General features: G+C 42.6%; 1 protein-coding gene across 1 annotated transcript in view; it reads left to right on the forward strand.

The window, feature by feature from the left end:
• Positions 1-5611: 5611 nt before the first annotated feature.
• The window catches only part of TRPC5 (transient receptor potential cation channel subfamily C member 5), a 136190-nt gene continuing 121603 nt past the window's right edge, over positions 5612-20198 (forward strand). Inside the window, exon 1 of the mRNA XM_038417690.2 lies at positions 5612-5907. The gene's annotated coding sequence lies outside the window, so the exon portion shown is untranslated. The remainder of the gene's footprint in view (positions 5908-20198) is intronic.

A 20198-nucleotide genomic window follows, 5' to 3' on the forward strand; every position in this document is an offset into this window, starting at 1 on the left:
GAAGCTTTGCTTGGGATATTTACACTGAAGCTAAAGACAATGAAGCAATAATAAAAAAAATCTAAATAAAATAATACAGACACTAGCTAAAAAGAGTCGAATTCTCCTGCTGTCTTCTGTATCACCTGCTGCTGCCCTCATCTTCCTATCAAGATACAGTTCATCAGATTGCATCATTTCCTACTGAAATTATCATGAACTTGGCAGTCTCAAGGGATTATGCAGTGTCCAATTAATAGCAAAAGAAATTTTAAGGATTTTTTAAAAATCCTGATTTCTAATTTCCTTGTTTAATTTCCATATTCTGATTAGCTGAAGTCATCTAAAGCAGTGGTAAAAAATGCCATGGCATTTGCCTAAGTGGCAGATTATTTTTAGCCTTTGAGATTTAAAGCTCTCTCCAGGTTCCTGAACTTTGAGAACTTTTCTTCAATAAGGAACTTGATAGCCAAGCAGATATATCCCCTCCAACCATTCAACTGAGTTAATTAAAATATGCAAAATCTCCCCTTCTGCACAATAAAGGGATATGCATTTTTTTCAGTGAGATAAAAGACATTGTCTAAAGTCTTTATTATTTATAGGTGTAATTACTTTCCCCTCTGTTTTTACGGCGTGAATATAGTCCTGTTTTACTGTATGTTAAAGCTACAGAAGGAAAAAGAAAAATCCAGACCATTTTATACGTCTCTGGCATTCCTGGAATGACATGTACAACTTTTGTGAAACAGAAACAGGCATGTAAAAAAAGAGTTTGGGGCCTGATTCTCATTTATGCTAACATGTTGTTTACACTGCGAGAGTGCTGTAAATCTTATCCTTTATGTCTCAATTTAGATCATGCCTATTGCTATGGAGGAACATTCACAAACAGAATATTTTATTTTTATTAGGAATTTGGTTTAAAATTGCTCTTCCTAAACTGATTTTTTTTAATCACCCAAAGATGTTTAGATTGAGATTTAACCATCAAAATGCAGATGAGTAGATCAGCCTGTCACCTATAAGGTAAGAAAAAAGAGCATTGAAAGCAAATAAAAAATGAAGATATGAGCATAGTAGAATTTTTGTTTGTTTTTTTCCACTGCCATTGCAGTTTGGGTTCCTTGAGTGCTGTTCTCTATATCTTCACACTGCAGAACATATAGGCCGGATTAACCAAAAGCTGCCCACACAAGAGAACACCTGTGTAATAACACATAGCACCCGTTTTGGCTATTCACTTCTCTCCTTGCCCACAGTGACCCTCATCGGCCTATTTCTAGCATCTTTTAGGATGGAGATCACAGCCTCCTAGTTGCACAAGACCTTGCACCCAAACTATTATCTCTACCCTTCTCTCCACAAAGTTAGAATTTGGTTTATCTTTCCAACCCACCCATCAGTAACTATTCCACTAATAGTTCTGAGACCCCAGCCAGGTAGTGTTAAATGCAAAGATATTTTTTTGGAAGCAGGTGAGAAATAGAGAGAAAAATCATAAGATGATCACTACAGAACAAAGTCACCTCAACAAATACACCTGAAAGCATCACTAGAGTGACCCTAAGATTTATTATAGGACACTAAAATATTTTCAGCAGAATGGTAAAAAAGTACTTGTTTTCTCTCCCAAGTTAAAGCTGTCTGCCTCTGTCTACCATATCAGCCTAATCATATGTACAGAGGGTTTCTCTACAAGTATCCTGTTGGCTTCTACAAGCCATTCCCCTAATTATAAATTACATTCATCTTAACAGGGAACAGGGACAATATCATGTCATTTATGTGGCCAGTTGCAACTAACCAACCCAGCTCAAACCTCAAATATGGAGTATCCAATATGTGCAGCAAACAGGTTACAACTAATCCACAGCATTAAAAATAAACCTCAAAAATTGGATGATTAAATTTGAATAATAAGTAAATTCAAGGAAATCATGATCTGCCTCTGGACATTTCATGTGCGGAAATAGAGGGTAAAAACTCTCAATAAATTATTTGCTATTAATGATTTACTTAGCTCTAATCAGCATTAGCCAATGCCCCTATACAGCAGGACAGGCTCCTAACCACTAGTAATGAAAGACTGAATTGATTATTATTATTATTTTTTGCAAGGAGAGAAGTATTTGTTAATCCTAGAGGCCTAGTCAGAGTCTAACTTGAGTAACTCTATTATGTCTAGCTACCAATCTATGCAGTTTCAGTTGGATAAGGAGTTCATCACTCTCTGCCCTAAAACTGTGCAATGTTGTTGTACACTATTAAAGCATCTGTCACACTTCATCTCATAGGTGGATGCATTTCAGTGATGGATAAAGTGGTCCCTGTGCACAGTTTGTAATTCAGTTTGTTGGAAAAGTGCTTTCCTATGAAAAGTATTATATACATGCAGAGTACTCACACCTATTATTCATCTTTTAATACACGTTTCAATAATATGTGGAGTAACATGATAACAATAATTAAAGATGACAGGATAAATTTTGACATGTTTATAAGGCCAATTACAAACACCTCTTTAAAAACCAAGTTTTGATCCCAAGCACAAACAGGCAATAAACACTCTGATCATAAAGATGATGATACCTTCAATAGAGACACATGTTAATGCTTTAGATACAGTAATAACGAATCTGGTTCTATGCCCAGCTCAGAACTCCAGGAGAATCAGTCCAGGGGAACATAGAACTGGACTCAAAATGTGGATCTCTCCAGGGGTTCTACCTATCTATCTACTGTTTCCTTCAAAAGTGGCTTGAGCTTTTAAGAACTGAGACAATCCCTATAATGTCAATTACCCTGGGGTCAAAAGCAGAACATACAATTGATTCTTGTGGTGCAGGATCAGAGATGTAATTTACTAAAGTGACTCTAGGCTGTACAACCAACCACCCCTCCTTTTTTTTAGGGCTAAATATTCCCCCCTCTGGTCCCTTGCACAATCAACAAACACCCGCAGCAACAACACAAGCCGAGCCCCCCCTCCACATCCTCAGATAGGTTTGATTTTGGGTGACCTGCCAGTGCCATGGGTACATTTGCCACGAGCTCCTCTTGCCGTGAGGCTGCTCTTCCGTCACGTGCTCCCCCCTCCCCTCCACCCCCCGGACATACCTTATGCCACCAGCTGCTCTGCTCCTGGAGACATCCACCTTTTGCTCACTAGCAAACCACAAACACATCGTAGCATTTTCCAAGGGAGGGGGAAGCCCACCAGTTTGGGTGGGGGTGGGGGGATAAAATGCAGTTCTGAATTTAAAAAAAGGATGGAGAGAAAATGAACTAGTAGCAGGTGGCTGGGAGAAAATCAGTGGGAAAGGGGAAGAAGGGGAAGAAATGAGGACAGGCACAAGGGAGCGGAATGGAAATGCTGCCTCGCTGAGCTCTCTCCTACAGCAGGTGAAGAGGGAAGCTTTCTTGGCCAGGAGAACGGTAAAAGCTGGATCCCGCTGACTTCAGTCCGTATCCAGTGTAATGAGAATCCTGCAAGCAGTCTAGGGGGGGTTAGACGCAGATCTGTCAAAATGTATGTGAAGATAATGGAGAATATGTCTCCACATTCCCTAGACTGCCTGGAAAATCTCAACCAAGAGCTGATCAGCTAAAACCACGTGCGATGGGATCGTGCACGTCTGCCGGCGCAGTTCCACTGCCAAACGTCAATGTCCTGGCATGAAATTTGGCTGGATCTAGGAAGATCAAGATGTCAGATATGGCTTGTTGTGGCTTCCCCGAAACATGAGGTATTGAAGCAGGTCAATCTGATATCAAAGAATGGTTACAATTGCTTTCTGTCCTAGACAGTAAACGTTTGGGAATCTAGCTGGAAAAAAACAGGCAAGACCCTGAAAGATATAGATTCAGATCTGGAGTTTTCAAGTGCTCCTGTGTCAGGATGCACCAGCAGACAGATTTTCGTAGGGGACTAGGAGCAGCTACACTCGATGTCTGTTTCTGCAGCAGAATTCAGAGGTTTATGTCCAAAACTGACCAGTTGTTGGTTATGGTTTTTGTTGTTGTTGTTTTCGTTTCTGTTCTCCTCTTGCACTGAGATGTGTAGCAGCCTGGATTTTTCTGGTCACATAGGACCAACAGCACGTGCTAACTATTTTGTGGGTACCGTTTGGTGGGTTGGGGGCAATGGAACCAGCAGGCTCCAGGTTTCTTTGTTGTGCTATTACCCTGAAATGGAGCAGCTGCACTTCTTTGTTTTGTGAGTAGGACTGAGTGGAAGGAGGGGATTGAAAAATAACCTAATAGGATGCAGTCAAGTGTCAGGTGTATATTTTTGTGCTGCTCCTGCAGGGTCTGGAGATTTTGGTCTACTAGGAGCTGCTTTATTTTTTCTACTATTTACATATTACAATTTGGGGTTGGGTTTAAAATTTGGAAGCATCCAGGTACCGAATACGTGTTTTTTCTAGTGCTATTGGGCCAGGGTACTCCAGGGTCCAGATTTTTCTAGGAAAGGATAGATTTATGGGTCGGATTCAGAAACTGCGACGGTCCAGGTGGACCCAGGTGCCGGATCTGTGGGGTTTTTTTTTGTTTTTTGTTTTTTGTGTGGCACTCACGTGCCAGAATGTACTAGGGTGCAGAACATTTTGATGCAGTCGGAGCAGCTACGCTTGGCTCGCTGATCCTGCCCTGAAATCTGAGGGATGAGGGCTAAGCACTGAACGGATCCAGTAACAACCCAAGCGCCAGAACTGTGTTTTGGAGGCGCTCGTCTGTTCTAATGCCCCAGGGTCCAGACATTTCTGGCGCTGTCGGAGCAGTTACCCCGGCTCTCTACTCGGGCGTTAGAATTGGTGGCCTCGGGGTCACAACGGGAGTGGCTCCAGCAGCTGCCAGATCCAGGTTTTCGCAGAGCTCGGGCTCCGGGTTCCACCGAGGGGTGGATTTTTTTTTATTTTATTTTATTTTATTTTTTTGGCGCAATAGCATCAGCTAGACTCCTTCTCTGGTTTGTTTGAGGGCACAGTGCCGGGAAGGGCGGGGGGGGGGGGGCACACATCGGTAAGACCCAGCGCGATCCAGCTTTCCACCTTTCCCCCTTCTTGCCGTCTCCAAGGTGGGAGACCAGAGGCTGCTCCAGCTGCTGGAGGAAACGAGGGAGAACTTGGCTTCCTCGCGGGCTGACTAGGGACCTGCTGCTGCCTCTCCATCTCTCTTTACTCGCCCCTAGGGAAGCGCTTCCTGCGGCTCCCCCCCCCCCAAGAGGGGCAATCCAGCCGCAGCAACCCCGAGGAGGGCCAGACAGAGCGAGAAGGAAGAAGCAGCGGATTGGCGTGTGTGTATTTTTTATTTTATTTTATTTTTTTAAAAGCCATTCCTGCTTATCCCTCCCGATGGCATTTTCCAGAAACTGCAGGGGCAGGGGGCTGCAGCCCAGACCAGCCGGAGAGGGCACTGGAGGGGGGGTGGGGGGGGGTGGCGGCGGCTGAGCTCATCCGTCGCGGCACCCTGCCGGGGTGTGTGATGGGGGGCGGGCAGCGCGTGTCAGGTTCCCCCCCGCCCGCTCGCGCTCCGGAGTGCCCCTGGGCGTAGATCTCTTCCTTTTTGGCAGGGGTGGGGGTGGGGGGGGGGGTTGTTCGCGGCCCCACCCGCTCGCCGCTGAATTCGGGGCCCGGGAGCGGCGGGGAGGAAGGGGCGAGGCGCCAGCCGATGCTGGGGGCGGCTGCCCCTTCTCTCCCACCGGCGCCCTGACTGGGCTCGGCGGCCGCCCGGGCGGTGGGGAGAGCCGCGGCGAGCGGCGCTGGGGAAGTTTGGGACGAATTAGAGGGAAATGGGTGGCCCTGGCCCTGCCGCGGCTTGTCCTTGCCAGGCTCATCCCGGAGCGGATTACAAATGAGAGGCATGGACCGCACGCCACGGACCGCGGGGACCTGAGCATGTAGAGATCGAAGCCGCGTCTCTTCGGTGAGTCTCCCGCTGCGTGGGGCTGGTGGGGCTGGGGCGGCTCTATTAAAAAGGCAGCCAGAAGGGGAGCAACAGAGTGCAGGGGCCGGCGGTCGCCCCTGCTTTGTGGGCAAGAGCGTCAGGAGAAGGGCTGGGATTTGGGTGCCTGGCAGGAGAGAAAGAGAAAGCCAGCGAGGCAGAGCTCCGGGTTTAAAAGACCGATTTGCCAGCCCCAGCCCCGCCGGGCTGTTGACAGCAGCCTCCATCAGGCGCTAGCGCTCGGTTCAAACACGCCTCTGCCCTCCTGGCCCACCCCGCCCCCCGTCGGATCTCCCCCAGGAGATGTTTGGCCTCAACTCTAGGAGGTCAGTGGGAAAGGGAGAAAAAAAAAAAAAAAACCCCATAGATACTCTCTGCTCGCCCGTGATAGTCTGGCGAAAGCCTTTTAGGGTAGAATGGCCGGGGATGCCTGCTTCCCCCTTCTTCAGACGCCTCCTAGAGCTGGGTGGTTCAAAACCAGCTTTTTCCGGCCCCTTTGATCGCCTTGTTTCAGTCCCTGAAATTATATCCCCGGCTTGTACATGTTTATGGCATCTCCTCTTCACATGTTCTAAGATACTGTAAATTAAGCACCTGCCACATTAGAAGGAAGCTGAAAGGAGACTGCTAGTTGCTGCAGGGATTTCTCCCCCTCCTTCCATGCAGATAGAAAAGACGGCGAATCACAGTTACAATGGGCTGCATTTATTTATTTGGTTGGTTATTTATTTATTTTTTGCACAGGTAAGTTCATTATTGCAGAAGTGGCCAAGCTGCCAGCTGGTCGGGTTAGAGTACAAAACAGGAGGACATCAAAACTTATAATAAAGTCCAGACTAGCTGGCTTCATTGCAAGAGTTTATGGTGATGCAGAGACTCTAAATCTAATGGACCATGTTTCATTTTAGCTGTCCAGGCAGTAGATATTACATATATATGTCCATGTGCTAAATTATAATATATATAATGATTTTTATAACAGCCACCTGTGTGTTCATGTGATTTTACTTTAGATATTATGTACACATATACCTTTATTTCATCTTATTAGGTGGGCCATTTCTGTGACACATTTGTGAGTCATATCACTGATCCACAGCTTTTGAAACCAGAACTGCTAATAGTGATGTCATAGGAGGATATTCTCTGCCATTCTTTCAAAAATAAAATTCCACTATGAACCTCAAACTACATAAATTACGAACTGTCAAATGCCTAACAATCTGTCAGATTCCCAGCACAACAAAAACAAAAAACAACCCCTCCAATCTCTGTTTCTCAAGAACTCACAGGACTTAATTTGTTTGATTTCATTCTATTTGCTATTTAGCTGTGTCTTTTGTGAATGGACATTGTGGCTGTCTGTTATTATTAGTGATGCTGATAATATCATTTTAGCTCATGGCTATGCATAGGATACGGTATAATTATTCCATAAATTTCTACATACTTTTGAGTTATCCATTCCAATGATTTTATATGATTTCTACATTTTCACAGCTGCCTCAAACGTCCTGTTTGGACTTTTAATCCACTTGATCACCTTCTCTCAACTTTTCCATTGTGTTCTTCAAATATTTTGTCTGAGAATCTTCCTGTTGGACAAATCATAAAAAGAAACAGGTTTTGTATTAGGTGACATTAGGTAACAAATGTGTATTAGGTGTACTAGGTAACAAATGCTCTTATGTAATGCAAGGTCCTGTACAGTGTGCAAAATGAAAGAGAGTGGAAGATTTTTGGAAGAACAGTTGGTCACGTGGCTAAGGTAGGGGAAGAGGGGGGAAGGAGTCAGGAGTTTCTATTTCCAGATGTGCCACCGACTTCCTGTGTGACCTTTATCAAGTCATTCAGACTCTCTGTGCCTTGCTTTCCGTCTCTGTAAAATAGGGATAATCATGCTTAGTTACTTCACAGGACCGTTGTGAAGCTACATTTATGTTTGCGAGACACTTTTCAGTTCTGGGAAGGAAGATGCTACATCAGTGCACATGATTATTATTCCAAAAGTGCTTTTTAGCAACTAATGGGAAACTTCAGATTGTTAGCTTATTAAGAATGTGTAGCCAAATGTCTTTTAATACAGTTGACAAATAGTCAGAATGGCCTACCGTCCTGAATATTAATCCCTAATAGGAACTATTGGGCGTCATTTCTGAAGAAGAAAACGACACAACCAGGGACCAAGATACATGTAGTTATTTGTTCGCTTCATGAATATTTACATCCATCTTCCCTAAGTAGAACTGCTGGATAAATATCAGCTGAAGCAAGTTTGGGTCATTTCCATTTCAGACCATCTAGCTTATAAATGTTTTTGAATGTATCTATATTCTGGAGAATGCACAAGTCTCTTGGCATTAACTAGACTCCTTGTGAGCCTCTTAGACTCCCCTTTCTACCATGCTATGGTTTGTAATTTCATTTGATTTTTTTTAATGTTGAAATTTAGCTAGCAGAGATCAATAAGCTATCAGCTCAATGCAAGCCTTGATAGACAATAACTGTGTAATTTGAGATATTGTTGCCAGACACATTTTTAGTGAAAAAAACTAAAATGGGCCCAGGTGTTCACTTTCTTCAAACTGAAAAAAGGACCTAGATGGGAAATGGCTTGAATGTGAAGTACCCTACAATTGACTTTGATTTGACTTGTAAACACAGAGAACATTCATAAAATTCCTTAAAATTTTGTTACTTTCTCAGGAGAATGTTTATTTTTTTATCATCTATCTCTTGTCTCCCTTTCTCTTTAGTATATTTCATTTACAATCTAAAACTATTCATCTTTTGGATTATTTATTGGATATTTAAAATGTATCATTAGTTTCTTGACCTTCTTCTGTTGTTTTAAATTAGATGTTCAAACTAGTTTCTGCACAGGATTGCATCTCAGAGATAACGGATAACACAAAACTCTTTGATTATTTCACTTCTTGCAAAGATTTATTTTCCAGGCAATCATAAAAAAATTCTCAGATGATCAGTACTGAGGTCTCCTGATGAGGTGGATTTTTTTTTAGTAGGCAAAATTATGGTATTGTCATCTCACTGAATTATGGGTCTCATCCACAATATGTTTTCTCTGGATTCTCAAGATTACAGGTCTTGATAACTTATCCCGGAAGAGGAAATTTACTAAAAACAATGTGCAAATAATTATTCCTCATAATAGACTGAATAGTTGATAACCCCCACCCAAGTGTAGCTAAAATGAGGCTGATACTGTTGGGATTATTCTTTTAAGTACAGTAGCATCATTTGCACAATGTGAGTCAAACTCTGCTCACTGGTGTAAAACTGGCAGGACTCCTTTGATTTATAGGGTTACTTCAGATGAAAACCAGAGTAACTGAAACAAAGGGGCATATTATGCTGTTGATTTTTAAATAACTCTCCCCATTAATATCAATCAGGCATTCTGATGGCAAGATATGGGTCAGAATTTAGCCCATTGTTGGCATTTTCACAGCAATATAATACTCTCTTATGGATGCCTCACTTCAGAATTCACTGTAATGTGCTAGTGGGGAAAGGCTGTTGAATGACTCAGATGAATGTAGCTCAGAGTAAACAAACATGCAAAGCATTTCTGGCTAAAGAGAGCAAGGGAGAACATGAAAGAGCAGACAAAGCTAAGTTCAAGGACAAGACATTTGCCAGCAAGTCTCATCAAATTTAGCAGAATCAAGCCACCCAAAGATGCAGGGTCAGATTTCCTATTACCTTTCACCTTCTTCAGTGATGAGCAGCTGTGCAAAGTGGCTGCAAAATAAAGGTAAAATGCTACTAAATCAGAATTGTCCACTCATTTATGCTGGTGGGCAAATACTCTCATATTGCCTGGGTGTAGATAAATTCATAAGGATCCAGACCCCTTCTACTATCATAGTCTGGGGGCAAGGGGACAAGAAGGTGACTTTAAACCACCTTTGTGCTTCCTTAACTTGATGCTAAGCTGGTCTCTGGCACAAATTAGAGCTACCTGTAGGTTATTTTAATTAATGCTGGCTACCAAGGGCTCTGACTGTGATATAGGGGCACCCTGACCGTATCCCCTTTCAAGTGGACACACCCAAATGCACTTGACTGATTAGGGTCAAGATTTAAGACATGTGACAATCGAGCCCCCTGTGTCTAACTGAGTTCTTCGTTTCAGAGTAGCAGCTGTGTTAGTCTGTATCCACAAAAAGAACAGGAGTACTTGTGGCACTTTAGAGACTAACAAATTTATTTGAGCATAAGCTTTCGCTGTAGCCCACAGAAGCTTATGCTCAAATCAATTTGTTAGTCACGAAGGTGCTACAAGTATTCCTGTTCTTTCTGAGTTCTTTGTAAGGCTATGGGAGAAGCATTATCCCTTTTCAGCAGTGATAAGGTCAGCTCTCTGAGCCTTCAGTCTCATGTTTCAGGATCCAGGATGAATTACCACAGTTGGTTAAGGGAATAATGTAGTGGCAATCGGGGATTAAATTGTGGGTGTGGGGAGTGCACAGGGCCCCCTCCTTTGGCTTGCATGAGCTTCCCTTCCTGCTTGGTGCATGGAACGCTCCTGCTCCTATTTCAATCTACTTAGACCACTAGTGCCAATGTGCTGAAGAAATGGTGTGGGGAGGTGTTGTAGTGTTTGCTCCATATCAAAATGTGGTGATTTAGGGATGCAGAATGCTGCAGGGAAAGCAATGTAGAGTCTTTAGACAGAGGCTGTCACGAACAATAGGTATAATGTTTCTGTTGGCATTTTGTATGACAGGATGAGAGGTTGTGTGAGAATGAGATGAGCTGGAGTTGGGAGACATCAGTTTAGTTCTGTATGTGTTGTAGTAATGTATAGGCCTCAACCCAGGGTTTTCTTTGTATGCCTTTCCTCAGTACAAATCAACTTTTGCTTTGTATTGACAACATCAGGCATGGAGAGAGAGACCCACTCATGCAATAAGTTTGGACAGAAAAGATTCTAGAGGCAAATCTTCACTACTAACAATTATGGGTATCTCTGTAGCTGACTCACTAGGACAGTAAGGCTGTTAGAGATTTAGTATTATTTGTTCTCAGTGCAATCTTTTGGCTTAAGTGTTTGAAAACAGTTCCCCAAATGGTCAAATATGATTGTCACTGGGTCTCCCATCTCTCTCTCTCTCTCTCTCATGCACACACACATTTGCCAACACAAAACAAATCTCTTTCTCTCCAATAAAATAAAGGAAATAATCCAGAGCTAGTGAAATAATATTTGTTGAATACTTTATTTGTTGAATTATTCATTAAATGAGGGGAGTATTTAACCAGCTGCAATAGTAAATCATGGGTTAACCATGGAAGATGCAACAAGGTAATTCCATGAAGTGTTCCTAGTAAAAACTCCATAAACATTAAGTATGGAATGATTTGTGATCTCACTAGAAACTTGAAGTAGAATTATGAACATGTCTGCTTTTCATGGATGGGTTAGTCATCCTGTTATTAATTTCCTGTGTCCACATACATCTTCTTCAAAGTTCTTTGTGATCCTTCAGGGTGAAAAACCCTTATGTGGTCATAAGATATAAATGCTCATTATTATGGGTAGAGTTTAGAATTTCAAAGTGCTTTCATCACTTCCAACATCACATAGGTCTGGTGACTTTGTTCATGTCTTTTATTATTAATAAGAATGTATACAGCAGTAGTGCTGGAGGCCCCAACTAGGGAGTAATCCCTATCATGCTAAGGCGTGGTTGCTGTATTTTTTGGTGCAGTGGGTGAAATAATTCTAATTCCTCCTTCAGTTGTTCTGAGCTTTCCAATTTGCCTTTGCTCTGCATTATGAAGGGGAGGCGCCATTCTCTCACTTGGCCTCTAGCTGCAATTAATTCTGGTGATTAGAATGTATGATGGAAATTAGAATGTTTTCAGTCAATGAAATTCTCAGCAATGCAACACATTTCCTGATGGAAACAAGAGAATAGTGCTTAGATACCACAGTGACAGGTGCCTTAGATAGATGGATTGTTAGAATGACAGTTCCTCATCATACTGTCTTCAGCCAGCTCATTGCCTTGAAAGATCAAGTTAGGTGCAAGAACACTGTCACTTTAATGAAACTGTCCTATCTGCAACAAGCATTCTTTGCTTCGTTTGGTACCGAGTACTGTGCAGATGGCCAATTCATCTACTGTGGGCCCAATCCTGCAAACCTAATTCACGACTAATCTTTACTCAGCAGAGCAGTCCCAGTGGGACTTTCCCTGTAAGGATTGTTCACATGAATAAGGGGTTGCAGCATCGGGCCCTGGCAGAAGATGAAATCTGAAAATATATGTAGCTAGAGACAAGAAGGCTATTCTGGAGCAGCTGAGGAGAAGAATTGCACACCAGAAGAGGAGAGATTACATTGAGGGGGGGAAAAAGAGGACCATGCTAGTGTAGCAGAGAGGGAAAAGATGCATGGGTTTGACTAGGGCAAGTCCATGAAGTGTTTTAAAGCCAGGGATGCAATTCTAGGCCCAGATAAGGTCCTTCCATGTAAAACCTGCAGGCAAAGGTTGGTGGAGTGTGGGTTAGAAAGAGCAGGCTAATTTTCCATGAAAATCTTCTCAGTGAGAACTATCACATGACCTCTAGGAACACAAAGATTGCCCTCCCTAGAGGAAAAAAACACGGGGTCCATACTCAAACCTTGTGGATCCAGGCAGATCTGAGGGTATTTGTGGAAGGCCAGGACCATCCATCTAGAGACTCTGTGTTTCCACATCTGCTCTGGCTCCAAGCACCTTGATCTCTGACAGTGCGACATTGGAGGTCACAGTCAGGGACTCCCCTGGCTTCAGGATCCAGGGAAAATATAGTCCAACCCCAGAATTTATTGTCTTTTCTGGGGAATCGCTGTGTGGTTAGAGGAGGGACGGAAATGATGTACATTTCCCCAACACCAATATGGCTCACTCACACTTTCTCCTGGTCCACCCAGTATCCACTACTCCCCCTGCATCAACCTTGGATCCCACATTTGTGTTGTGTATGGAGAGATCGGCACACAGACTCCCCTCTGTGTGCGGATGTATGGGGAGCAATCTGAGTCATTGTCAGGAGGATGTTCCTTAGATTAGAAAGGATTTAAGGTTATTCAAAGTTGGGGTCTAAAAAGCCAGTACGTAATACAGTGTGAAACCATTGTTTAAAAGCTTGAAAAGATATTTTAAAATCTGTTGAAATCTGTATTTTGCAGAGTGGTAGGGTGCGTGTTCTTTCTGGGGGGGGGGCTTCTAGTGGTCCTGAGGTCACACTAAGTTACAAACAATATCTCTGTAGCTATATTTGTTATCTGTATGAATAATGTGCAGGGATCTGCATGTGTTTGTGTGTATAGACATGCACAGTGTGATGGTTTGATTCAGAATCTATGACAAGGAATGGGAGGTCCGGTATGTTACAACTCTCAAAAGCTTCACTTTCACATTTATCTCCTGTTGTTTTCCAGTGGCTCTCTCTGTAACCTAATCAAACATTCTGATTAGCTGGTGAGTAGATGCACCTCCTGTCAAAGACATTGGTATAAGTATAGGCAGTTAGCAAGCCACCACATTATCTATATGCTGATTAGTGCAGGCACCCCCTGGCAGAAATAAACAAATCACTGTCTATGAAATCACTATGAACCCATGGCTGACTGAAATGATTTTGGAAAATAGCCTCCATGCTGCCACACAAGAGTGATTTGGCTGTGAGTAATTCAGCTGAGGTGAGAGAAGGGAAGTGGCATTATTTACAGGTCTTTTGGCTCTCTATGCAAGGCCCTCTGTCAAACTGCCAGGCAAAAATAGTTTTCCTGCGGTGGCCATATGTCTGCTGTATAGGTCAGTAGGACGTGAAAAAAAATATCTGGAGGACGTTTGTGCCCTTCCAGAAGCCTGTCCTTATGCAGGAGTCAAGTAATTTCTCTGATGAATAGAGCTGTAGAGTATTAACACCACATTCTGGGAGATTATTTTGGTTGTTTTGCAAGGGAATTTAATACACATGAAAGTGCCTGATTGAGAATCCCTGAGACTGTAGTATGAATGTATCCAAAGAGCTAGTGTATTGCAGAAAACATATTCTTGGTTTTATATACGGCTTCATCAATGTGCCTGAGCTGGAGGGATCCCTTCTACAGTTGAGATGTTAGCTGTTTATCATAGCCAATTAGTGTTCATGTCACGCTCCCCATCAGTACCCGAGGAAGTTAATGATTCAACCAGCGGACCAAATTCGGTGATGAATCTTGATCATGAGCCACCTGAGGCACATTACGCATATGCTATAAAGAAGTGTTAATTCTTGCCAGTTAATCCTTTTTGTGCTGTGGACTCTTGTCCACTAGGAACTGGACTGAGACCACCAACTTATTTTACGCCGGTCGCCCAACAGCCACACACTCCCGCTGAGTGTCTGAATTCATTCAGGTTTATAAAATGCTTTGAAATCTTCAAATGTGTAAATAAGTGTTATTATTTTTATAGAGTTGTTCGTAACATGAGCCAAATTCTGTGAATTCTGGACCAAATACAGGATTGACTTTCACACAGGCAACTACATTGATGTTGACAGGGTTGCAGTGTGGATAAGTCAGCACCCTGTTTTCCCCTCACTCTACATCTGGGACCCTGTGGTCCTCAACAGTGAGAGATTCAGTGATACAGCAGCACAAATTGACATTTTATCATGTTCCTGAAAAAATATGTCCTGGAACTTTGATATGGAGAGTTCACACATGATGTATAATGCTAAGCCAGCATAATGCAAGGCAGCCGCAATTAGTGTGACCTTTCAGCAATATCAATAGGTATTAATTAAAGAGCTACATAATGGCGCCGCCAAGGCAGACACATGTTGCAACAATATGGCAAAACTGTTGTCTTAGGAAATAAATAAAACAACAAATACATAATTAATGAAAGCCATTCGCTTTTTCAGCAGCTGATGGGAACTTGACAAAGTCGCAGTGCACACAAATCAGAGTAGAAAAATAGTGCAGTTAGCGGTACAAAGCATCAGTGGCAATGAAAGCTGCAGAAGTCTTTAGCTTGCACCTGGGAATCATCAATCTGATTGGCTTGGGATGTACATAGGTAGTTTGCAAAAATATCCCATTGTTCTTATTTTTGATCTTTAGCCCTTATGGGTATGTCCATTCAGCAACCAAAGACCTGCAGCAGTGAGTCGCAGAGCCTCGGTCAACTGACTCTGCAACTGTGGGGCTAAAATTCCTGCTAGGAACATGTTCAAAAAGTCTTCACCCACTGGGACCCAGCCATTTTCTATGGTCATGGTGAACAAAATGTCACCTGAGCAGTCCCAGGTTTGCAAGGGTAGACTCCAGGCTTGCAAAACTTCTTGAGCACTTCTTGGATCTACACACTCAAACTGCAATGAGGTTGACTTCCTGAATATAGTGCAGCAATGATCAGGGACCAGGAAGATACAGGACCACCTCGCTCAGCTCTAGATGAGCTGGGGAGAGGAGGAAAAATTGACACTAACCAATGTGGGGAAGGATAAGGAGGGAATCATGGCTTCTTATGTTGCTGCAGCTCCTCCAGACAGATGAGGGAAGAGGAGCTGAGCAGATCTTGTTCACCTCAGGGAGGGATGATAGCATCAGACTGGAAATATCTACTATAAATTATTTTATGGTCTATTCATGTATTTGAAAAATCAGCAACAATTCAGTTAGTCTGTCTGGCAAATTAATGGTGACTTTGGGTGGGACAGCATGATTTCCTCTGTCTTTCCTATGACTACAAAAAGAAAAGGAGTACTTGTGGCACCTTAGAGACTAACAAATTTATCTGAGCCTAAGAAGAAGTGCTCGGCAGCAGAAAGCCTGAGATGGATGGGCCTGTTCCAAAATGTGCAGAAATAATTCACCACAATAATCAGTGACCTTTGCTGGGTATGAATGTGCTTTTCTGGATGTTAAATGTCCCTTTGCTACTATATCTGAAGATGGGACTGGAAGCAAAGATTCCTACCCCCACCCCTCCCCCTGCTCTCATTTGTCCTCTTCTAGCTGGATGACCCATTTCTTGGAGTTTTCATGGCAAGACAGCTCTGTGGGAATCACAGCAGCTGCATGGCTGTTAAGAGTGTGTTCTAATTGTAATTTGTATCTTCTTGTTCTTTCTCAAAGGCAGCATTCGAAAACTGATTTACACACAAATGACACAGAGCGAGGCAGATTTACACCAGTGGAGCTAGGCAGATTTACACCGATGTCTGTCTGACAAAAGAGCTGTATTTCCTGCATCTGAGTCAGACTCTTTAGAGCTTTGTATCCTATCCGGTCCCTGTGTCTTCAAATCAGAGCTAAATATGGAGCTCAGTCCTCAGATGCACTGAGTGGGAAGCAAATGAGGCTCTAAGCTTTCTATCCTCCGCTATTGATCTTGGGTCTGGCAAAGGATCAAACTGCCAAAGGAATCGTCAGCAGCCATGTAAGCAGATTTAAGATCCCTTGGTATTGTACCGATGGCACAAATGAACCTTGGGCCCAGTCCAAAGCCCATTGAACTCAATGGAAAAACTCCTATTCACTTCACTGAGTATTGAATCATGTCTTGAACAAGGGGTGAGGATCTGGCCCCAGGCATAGAACATTCCTTCATCTTAAATGTCCTTCTTACTAATGTGTTTCAGAGTAGTAGCCGTGTTAGTCTGTATATGCAAAAAGAATAGGAGGACTTGTGGCACCTTAGAGACTAACAAATTTATTTGAGCATAAGCTTTTGTGAGCTACAGCTCACTTCATCGGATGCATTGGAGCTGTAGCTCATGAAAGCTTATGCTCAAATAAATTTGTTAGTCTCAAAGGTGCCACAAGTACTTCTTTTCTTTTTGCTTCTTACTAATATCTCAATGACTCATTTTCACTTTGTTAAGGCTTGAGTAGCTAGCGGTGCCACAAACATAGTGGTGCCAAGTATTCAGAGTGTCTTTGTGGTGTATGGTGGCACCTTAAAGACTAACAGATTTATTTGGGAATAAGCTTTCATGGGCTAGAACCCAATTCATCGGATGCATGGAGTGAAAATTACAGATGCAGGCATTATTATAGTGACACATGAAGAGAAGGAAGTTACCTCACAAGTTGAGAACCAGGGTAATGCTACTGTAATTGCTTCAATTTCAGCACCCTAGCTCCAGTTTGAACTCTTCTTTGTCCCTCTTACAATAGCCAAGTGAAGTGGTGAAGACAAAGATCCTCTTCAACCCCCTCGTCTTTCTAACAGGATCCCCAACCATGATACAGACCCATGCAGGGCAGGGCTTGGTAATTTTCTGCACCAGCAGCTGTGTGGCCAGAAATATATATTTTCATGTCTTTCTATCTTCAGAGCAGATGAGAAGCATCTCTCAGTGACCCCAGAACCGTGTGGGCATATGCAGAGCAGGAGCAGATGATGTGTAAGCAACAGCATCTCTGTAAGAAGCCTTCTTTCTCTTCCAGGATGACATCCTGAGAGCGTGTTCAAGTTCACCCCAGCACAGTTCGTGCATATTTATAGGATGCAGGATAAAAGTGAGTGGAGACTGTGTGTGTGGATTTGCATTCTGGCTGACCAAGGGGGAAAATAATACAGCAGTCAGTTCAGACAATGTCAGGGACCCACAGCACTTGCAGGTCCAGCAATCCTGCTGCACAGACCTTTTCATGCCAATGCTCTTTTATAGTCTTTTTTTAAATGGTTATTTCATTTAGTGCTGAGGAAAGGTGTTGGTTTGGCAGCCCTCGAGACTGAATTCCACTATTTACCCACAGAATAGGTACAGCCAGGGCAGGATTCCCCTTTCCCTCCACAGTGCCAATGTCCTTCAGCTCTGAAGGTCTCCACTCATAGGCTTGGGAAGGTAATTCAGTCTCCATGCCCCATTCGGTTCTTGGCCTCCCAGCACAAGTCAGATGGTGTTTGTACTATGAACACCAGTCCAGTATGAAATGGAAAGAGACGACCAACTCATGTCACATCCAAGCAACTGGCCGATGGGCATGAAAAGAGTGGGTTAAATGAATCACTGCAAATACATAATTTGCTAAATAGTAATAATAATAATATCCTTTTTTCCTCTTTGCGAATCATTCACAAACTAACCTGATTCCTACAACTTTCTTCCTTATTCCGAAGTATTTGTTCAAACAAATTTCACCTGTGGATTGCTACTGAACTGTTTGGAGTGGACTATTCGGTATTTATTTTTTTGTGACATGTGAAGGAAAATCCAGGCTGCTACAGCAAGTGGTGGTGTTGGTCTAGTAGGTGGCACTCTTCCAGCTGAGTCAGTATTGAAACAATGCCCCAATATGGTGTTAGAGGACAGCGGGTTGCTGCAGGCACTGATTTCTAGATGAGAAATAAAACTCGACCACTTGTGTCAAACATTTTACTGTGGTTTCTATAAAAATAAGCGGGCGTTAGGTTGGACAACTTCCTATATCCTGCTTATCAAAAGTCGCTTTGAAGATTGTATTCCATGAAAAATTCTTCAGTTCTTGTCCTAATCTCTTGTGGAGGGTTGCTGAATATTTTTTAACTGCTGATGCTTTCTATCTCAGAGTTGGCTTCCTTCTATTGGTAAATAAAATGCTTCCCCATAGTCCTAAAGCATTTTGAGATTCTTCAGGATGAAAGAGGCTCTGTAAGTGTAAGATATTATTATTGTATTTTCAAAAAGAGTAATAGAACTTTGAAATTAAGCTGCATGCAGCCCTGGTGGGAATCTATAAAGCCTTCATTCGGCCAGGTAGATCTGCCTCACTTTTAGCATTATGGCACTGTAGATGTTTATACATGAACATACATGTAACTAGTTGTACAGTGGTCAGATTAAGTTAACCTTGACTAGATACAGATAAGCAGTGAGGCTTGAAGATTAGAATGCCGTCCATCAAGCGTTCTCATGCTAAAGTTTAAAAGACCAGTGATACAGATAATATGGAGCTAGATTCAGTCAGAATCAGGCCCTCCGTCCCTGCTCATTTCTAGAAGATATTCATTTTGTATGTTAACCACCTTCTGACTGAGGATCACAAAGGGCTTGACAAATTTGTATAAGTTGATTAAACCTTTAACATGCCTGTAAGGTAGAACTGGATTTTCAACCCCATTTTACAGATCAGGAAACTGAGGCATAGAAAGCTTAAGCAACTTGCCAATGTTCACACAGGAAGTCTATGGCAGAGCCAGAACTAGAACCCACATCTCCTGCTTCCCAGTCCTCTGATACTCAAGCCTATTGCTTCGTTCCATTTATTAATTCAAAGCAAAGCATGAAGGAAGCTTACACAGAATTTGTGATGGATGGCTTCCCATTTTAATCATCCTTTATCGGCCCAAAATACACAGTGTGCATTTGTGAGTAATAAACAGGGAATCTGGATCCACATTAATGGAAAATTCAAATCCCAGAAGGTACCAGGGAACCCCCCTACCCATTAATGGCATACTGTGATTAACAACAAAAAAAGTCACAACAGACTGACTCACATGCCAAATGTAGTCAGGCAGTGTTCAGACTTGAGCATTTAACATACACCCAATGTTAGCATGTAGTTAACAGTTGGGAGCATGAGGCAGAGCAAAGCAGTGTGCCTTCATCCCGACTGCTAATTAAAAAAGTTAGGAAGCACTCTAAAGTGGAGAACCCTCACACGACAACTGATAGAAGCTCCTGTAATGTGAAGGCTAATTCTGCTCTTATCTTTGGCAGTTGATGTGGAAAGGCATTCCTGCAGGCCACGGGCCAGACTTTTTTCCTCAGATACATTGGTGTAAATCTAGAGTCACTCCAGTGGAGTGACATCAATAGAAAGCTGGTGTAAGTGAGATCAGAATCAAGCTTTAGTGTTTCCTTTTATTTAAAATGTTAAAGGCATAGGCAGCTCCACGGCCCAGAAAAAAATTTAATGTCTGCAATAAAAAAGATGATTTTAAAATATTGTGACTAACTGATGCTATGAGTAAGCACCAATTTGCCTCTTAATTAACCAGTGTGTAACTGGACCTATTGTTGTCTTATTTAAGTTCAGTAGTTTTTTATCGTTGGTTGTGGCTGTCCTGCAGTTACTTTACTGCTGAAGTCTGTATGGATCAGTTGTCATTGTCAAGACTGTCAAAATGTTGGTCCTAAATAGAACCTACAATACATGAACAATTAATATAGAAAATATCCTCTTCAGGCTGAAAATTTTTAGACTAGTTGGAGGCTGCAACCAGAGCTGGGGGGATAGTGCAGAAAAAAGATGTCTGCAAATATTT

This window comes from Dermochelys coriacea, chromosome 9 (assembly GCF_009764565.3).
Source record: "Dermochelys coriacea isolate rDerCor1 chromosome 9, rDerCor1.pri.v4, whole genome shotgun sequence".
NCBI classification, from domain to species: Eukaryota; Metazoa; Chordata; order Testudines; family Dermochelyidae; genus Dermochelys; species Dermochelys coriacea.